The sequence below is a fragment of the Takifugu rubripes genome, chromosome 19 (assembly GCF_901000725.2).
Source record: "Takifugu rubripes chromosome 19, fTakRub1.2, whole genome shotgun sequence".
NCBI classification, from domain to species: domain Eukaryota; kingdom Metazoa; phylum Chordata; class Actinopteri; order Tetraodontiformes; family Tetraodontidae; genus Takifugu; species Takifugu rubripes.
In genome coordinates this window covers 15,132,231-15,139,421 of record NC_042303.1, presented here as the reverse complement: position 1 = coordinate 15,139,421, position 7,191 = coordinate 15,132,231, and the positions used below count along the sequence as shown (strand labels likewise).

General features: G+C 44.4%; 1 long non-coding RNA gene across 1 annotated transcript; it reads left to right on the top strand.

The window, feature by feature from the left end:
- Positions 1–4,207: 4,207 nt before the first annotated feature.
- On the top strand, positions 4,208–6,822 carry LOC115246938 (uncharacterized). The gene is made up of 3 exons (XR_003886037.1): positions 4,208–4,431; positions 4,539–4,666; positions 5,485–6,822. It is a non-coding gene; the product is annotated as an uncharacterized lncRNA (long non-coding RNA).
- The last annotated feature ends 369 nt before the right edge of the window (positions 6,823–7,191 follow it).

The following is a 7,191-nucleotide window of genomic DNA, read 5'->3' as shown; positions in this document are numbered from 1 at the left end:
AACAATGCCCCCTAAAATAGGCTTTTGTGTCCCTGTAATTGTGCATAATTGAGAACACTGTACACAATATAGTGGTGTGATTTCGCTGTGGTCCCCTAGAATGGAAAAGTTTCGAGCATGAGAGGTTTAGATTGGATCGCAAAACTAAAACCTACTCCACAGCGCTGCAATTATGCAAATGCAATGGATGTTTCAATCAAATCATGTACATAAAGCACACTCATAATGATCTGAATTAATCACAAGGCATTTAAAAACTTACCACCCATGATTGAGTGCCTGAAGAACAGTTTGAGAGATATAATGAGGCACAGTTTGGCTACTATACTGGAAGAAAGGAAACAATGCTAGAAAATTAGCTAACAAGAAATACAATCTGCTCACACTGTATTACACTGTAAATTACTTCACCCGGAGCGTTCTGGACAGGTGTCGCTGTACAGCAACACTGTGTGCAAATCTCCTACTTGGACTTGGACTGCTGCAGCGTGGACACGTGAGCGCAGCGGCACTTATGCGGAAATAAATATGCGGCGGTTAAAACCCAATTAAACCGATTCAAGTTAGGAGAAAATGATTGTTCGTTGCCGTAAACTGGACTTTTCTTCTCAACACAACGTGGAGATAATGCAGTGTTTGTTGTCTTGAGCTCAAATGCAGCGTGTAAATAAGGTCTGCAGGAGTAATGGAGGAAAGGGTGAAGACCAGTGAGCTAATGGTAGCAGCAGTGACAGCGGGGCTGTCATGGCAACAGCAGATGTATTTCTTTGGTTTAGTGTTTAGTGCAAATGTCAAATTGGCTTTTTTTCCCCATCCGTGTGATGTGTTTGCTGAAGACGTGGAGAAACTATTGGGGGTCAAAGGTCGACACGTGTTTGAGGATTTGATGTCCAGGACCAGCTGAAATCTGAGAAACTGTGTTCAATCTGGGTTTCTTGGCGGCGAGGAAGTTCTCGTTTGATTTCCAGCTTTTGTTTTGCTTTTTTTTTTGCATTTTCCTCCATGAAGTCTTTGCATCACAGCTGACTGAGCAAGGAATATCGATTTCCCCATTTTCACCGGGCGATAATGAAAAGGAGATCGTATTTCACCTCTCTGACTTTCAGGGAGGGATTGAAGTAAACCTCGTTGCTTCTTTAATATCTCACAAGAGCTCCCCGTAACCAAATCTGGTGTCACGTTAAATCCGGTGTTGTATATCAGCGGCGTCTACCTGTTGTGCAGCGGATATTCCCCTGCTGTCACAACCTGCTAATTAGCATCAGTTCGGTTGAGGAAAACTCTGAATAATGTTGCCTCTGGCTCCAGTTTAGAATCCAAACACATGGGCTCAGCGTGGGGTGGATTCCGAGGTTTCAAGGCAGCAGCGACTCTTGTGACCTACGCACGACAGGGCAGCGTCTGACACTTCTCACCTTGTGAGACGCACGACGCCGCCATTTCAGATGAGGCGCCTTTCCTCCGCTAAATCCTTCGCCGCCGGGGCGACGCGCATTACCGGAGTCGCAACCCCCGACGCGTAATTTATGGGAAAGCAAAAATCCTCGGCGCACGCAGGTGTCGGGCTGCGCGTTCTAATCAAAAGACGCGCGGCGACAGAAGCAGCCGAATGAGGTTCTTGATGTTTTGTCAGTTGGAGTGTTGCTGGGAGACGTCGGGAGAGCTGCACGCTTTGGTCGTGTAGGTGCCTCTGTCAAAGGGAAAATACAGAGGAGAGGGATCCAGAAATACAGCGTGTGTGTGTGAGTGTGTGAGTGTGTGTGTGGGGGGGCGGTTATATAAGCACTGTTTTTGAAAAAGTTGGGGAACTTTTCTTTGTGAACACAGCGGAATGATGGACAGGTTAATGATTGTTTCAACACGACTAAGCTGCAGTTATGATGATGGCAGGAGCTGCTCGACAGCACCTTTTATAGGTCACCACCTATAACAAAAAGTGGAAATGACTCATTGATTTTCTTACAGGAACTGAGCACCATCAGGTGGAGCTGAGACCCGAACATTAACATCAGGACGCTGACGAAAGGGCTTTTTTTATTTCTTTTTTCTGTTGGTGGTTGGCTTCAATCAGCTTATTTTACTCTAAAGTATCCTTTTGAAGACGTGGTCAGTGGTAGGTCACATGGCAGTCACATGACTGGCTTTTTTCCCCCCAGTGTCCTTACTGGTTTATTGCTATTTACTGGAATTGCTGCTTCCATTGCTGAACAGACCTGATCACAGGCTCCTTTTTGGACCTGGATACAGAAGCTTCCTTAGATCTCCACCTCCCACCTGTATTTATACACCTTCAAACAGCATTGACTCACACGGCAGCAGAGCGGGGTGATTCTCTGGATTCAAGAAGGAAAACTGAAACTTTTAAAGAGTTTAAAACCATCCAACCTTCAGCTCAAGAACAGGGATGATGCATGGCTGGACTAGCTGAAAGCCTCTGCACAGCACCAGCGCCAGGCAGAGGAACAGTGACCGCCGACTGTTCTCGATGGATGAAACATTCAAATTTTCCATTCATCTTCATTTTTTACTCCCGGCATCAGGATATTAACGTCTAGTTCACACAACTGACTTTGGCCATTTGTGCTGTACCCGCTCAAGCATCCTGGTCATAAATATCTTTATCTCAGACAGCGATATAAATTAGAGCTTCCTGTCTGTTTGAAATGAAATGCACAATATTATTCCCCAGATTAATAGAGAGAATATTGACTCCAACGCAGTTCAAGCCTCCTGCAGTATTTACCCTCGCAGACATAAACCGACGAGCTCATACAGAAACGCTTCATTAAAAACATGGATTTAATCTCTCTGTAGGAACAAGTATTCTTAATACCAGCTGCCCTGGAATCAATGCGCTTAATAAATAGTAGCTTACAAAGGCTGACCCCGGGGTCTGAGCTGATGAGTGCATTTGTCTGAGCGAGGAGGCAAACAAAGGGAGAAGCTAATCTCACCATCATCATCGTCGCCAGGATCAGATAGAGGGAGCGAGTGAGAGACTCAGAGACAGACAGAGGAAATGAAGAAAGAAGACTATGGGTATTTCGGTCATTATTTACAACAACTCAAAGTAAAGAAAGAGGGATGGATGCTGGCGCGGTAGAGTGACCAAAGATAATACATTTTCTTTTCATGCTCAGTCATGTCAGAGGCAATATACGAAGACAGCGGTTTTCATCGAGGAGATCAAATCAACACATTATATCCTCAGTAAATGTTCAAATGAAAGTCGCTTTTATCTGCAATTCAACGGGAAATCAATGTAATTCAGCCACGAGCGACGGGGTGTCTGTTTTTACAGGCTGATGGTATCTCTGAAGGTGCCACATTTAAATATTTTATATTAGAACCATCCTGATGCACCTGCAAAGACCAGAACGTGCCGACGTGAGTGCAAACGTCTCCTCAGACGCGTTCTGGCAGCTTTTTAAAGGGGTTTCAGACAGATTTGTGTTCCTGCCTCCCCTCTGGATCAATCAATAGTTTTGTTAACAGATCAAATGACAACGTGTAATGTGTAATGAGGTCAGTGATGACCTGTGACAAACACACGGGGGAATATTACTCCATCCCATGTTCTCATAGTGTTTCACCGCCATCGATCCTGTCGCTCCTTCTCCAAATGAACCGATCCGATACACTCAGGACAAAATCCCTTTCCATATTAATTGGCCTCCAAGAGTGAGAGAACATGAATTTAAGAATTTTTTTTAGTAGAGCCGGAGACTGGGATGTGCTTTTCTGCCTGGCAACAGCAACGCTGAAGAAAATAAAAGATGTTTGTATTATTTAGGCTCTAACTGACCCATCAGCTGTGTTACCGAAGCTTTTAGTGATAGAAATTGTCATTTTTGTGGTGGAATTAAAGAACTACGGGATCCCAAAAATGCTGGAGAAAACGGAGAGGGAGGGTAGAAAACAGAAAGCAAGAAAACCGCAACAATTTTCATGCTTCCTTAATTTAGTAAAAAAAAGAATCCATTGCTGTGTTTTGACAGTTGTGTCGTGATGTTTGTCCCAGGATCAAAAGTCCCGATCAAAATCGTCCCACGTGTTGACAAAACTGTGAATTCTCCCTTTAACTTGCAGTTAACCACAGTTTTGCACCTCTTCGGAGGAGCCTTCAACACCCCGGAGTTCCCTCTTCTCGCTGCAGACATTTTTTTCCCATCAACTCCAGTTGATGATTGTGGGTTACTTTCTTTTTTGGCTCCGCCCACCGCGATCAGAACGTCTAATTGGCATCTGCCTCGGTCCTTCTACGGGCTGTGAGGCACTAACCAGTCAGTGACAACAAAAACAGGCTGCGACTCCTTTCTATATGATTCAGACCAGACACTGACAGCACCGAACGCAGCTCTCCTTCAAACGACCTGCAAATGATGCGGCAATTATGGCGGAACAAGCTGCTGCCGAGCCTTTCCTCATTATGTGAGTAGCAGACAACGTTGGTCTGACTCTGCATCCCGCCCTGATCTCCTCTGTGATGATTTTATGCAGGTTTCTCTGCAATCACTGCTGTGAATATGTATTTCCAGCACCTTTGAGCCGGCGGGGTAGCCCGCCGCGCCGCTGCAGCCCTCTGGAGATGGCCTACATGGCGCCCTCAGGTACTTCTTACATCGGCTCAGCCACCTGCCGCCTCCACCAGGTTCCTCGCTTCTGTGTGAGTAATCAAGCGCCTTCACAGGAACGACTTTGGCAACCGGGATAAATTTTTAAAAAAAATGAAATTGATTTTCAAAAGTTTAATATTTAGGAGAGGAGCGAGCACGGGGTCTTATTGAATAATGCATTTAGTTATTTGGAGTGAACGAGGCGGAGGGAGAGCCGGCCGTGCTGGAGGAAAGCACAACTCCAATGGGTTATATAATGAACGGCAGATCTTTTCCTCTGCCCTCTTGTTTGAATTTCATAACTCGGGATCACGCCTTGTTGCTTTTAGCTCAGGCACTTTCTCTGGCTTCAAACATGTCCACATTATTCATGCTACTTCGGCTGCACCTCCACCTCGTTTTCAATAACCTCGTTTAAAGTTATTTTTCTTTGAGAAAAGCAATTTTGGAGCGTACCAAACAGACGAGTTTCCTTCAACTTCACTGTCACGGTACAACTCATAGAAAAGAATCAGCATGGTGCAGCTGCTCGATGGTGTTTAATGGTAATTTAACATTGCAGATGATGAAATGTGATCCTGACATCTCATTTAGATCTTTCCTCCTGCTTAGACTGACAACTTCTCCTGGAATCAGCAGCAGTTAATGCTGAAATGAGAGCATGTTGACATACCTGTGGCCTTTGTGACTGCTGCTTAGCAACAGCTTTACCACAACAGGAGATGGAAAGAATAACTCTGAAAGCTGCAGATCCAAAACCATAAGTTGAAACTGAAAGCAGTGAAGAACATCACATTTTAGACTGTCTCCCGTGTCCTGTTACCTGCCCCTCTCTGATTTATTCCACCTTCTGTCTCCTCTGTGTCAGTTTCCAGGTGTTGTCCCAAAGCTCCGTTTCTCCATCTGACGGAAGTGTGTTTTTTTTTTAACCGCATTGTTTGGCGTTGCTTGTCTACAGACAGGCAGTCAAAACTGTCCTGCCTGATTGACGCTGGGTTGTCTGGCTCTTCTGAGGCTGCTGCTCCAAAGGCGTCGTGTTGGTTACCACAAGAAGCTGCTATAGGAAAGAATATCGAAGAAAAAACAATGTTGTGTCAAAGGCTGTTCACAGCAGGAAGAGAAAAACACAAACCTGGCGAACATGGCACTTGGTTGCCGGTAGCAACAGCAAGTGTTACTGTATATTGCGGTGTTTAACGATCATCCACTTCCTGTTTTATGATGCTGATGACTGTGAAATATAAAGGCAGATTTTTTAACTTGATCTCATCAAGAGTTTAAGACCGACAGAATGAAAAGGCTGAAAACTTTAAAACCCCAGGGTGTGCAAATGGTTGACTGTCACGGGGAAATTCAAAATGGCTCGTGCACGCGTGCCAGAATTCATTTTAAAATTCCTCTGTCGCTGAAGCACCAAATGAATCTGCTCCTGGCCACACGAAACCTCTGCTTGTGCAGCGCGAGCCAAGGAAAAAGGCTCAGATCATCAGCCAGTCGTCTGCTGGACGTCCCCGGTTGGGTTCTAAAGCAAGCGAAGCTGTATTCTACCACGCCTCTAAAGATTTGATGCATTTTCAGCTCTTAGGACGGACCAAACCCTATTAGAAAGTAGACTCAGAATATAATATAATAATAATATGTTCTTTCTACATATTCAGATGGATTTTAAATGGGTTTGGCTTTTCAAGATAATCTGCAGCTCTATAATAATCCTGTTAATAGAGAGAAGCGCAGAAGTAAACAGTGATTTCATGTTTTTCAACACCTTTTCTAATGCACGTGACTGTTCTACAACCTCTCGCCAGAAATCAGCTCACAAGTTAACAAGAAATAAACAAGTTGGAGGAAACAGTCTGGAACAGGCAATATTGGAGTGTAATTGTCCTCTTTGCAAAGCTCTCATTTCTCTGAAGAGCACGTTGTCATGTGAAGAGCGCTGGCTTTTGTTTCCCTGCGTGCAGTCCTCCTCGTTTTATCCTTTTAGTTCATCTCTCTGCTGATCCCACTGTGCAATCAGATATACAATTGTTACAGTTCCTCAGACAAAAACATGTTTTGAACGGCTTCTGCAGATGTGGTCCCTGAAAATTAAACAATTGTGTTCTAATTGCTTCTCTTCTTCTCCTCCTGCTGCAGCAGCTTTTTCTATCCTCCATATGAAAACAAAATTGGCAAACATAGAAAAGTGCTGTACTTTAACCTTTATCGCTCTATCCTGCCTTCGCCACAGCTATTGCCGTTTTCTGCCTTTCAGCGTGACATCGTAGATCAGGTTCCATGCGCATGTGTTCACGTGCATGGTAGAATCCATGACCATGTTAGCTCATCTTTGGCTCATTAGATCATATATTCTGAGGTTCATGTCATTTGTCTCTGTAATCCAGTGGGTGTAGTTAAGCTGAAGCCTGCAGGAAATCAATAAAAGCCTCAAGAAAGCATCTTTGGGGGCGGGGGGACACATGAGTCAACGCTTTGGTCATTTGTCTATTGTCTCTGTGCAGAAATGTCCATTAGTTTGTTAGTCGTGTATAAATTAAACCTAGCTGCTAATTGTTGACTCAGGTAATATATTCAC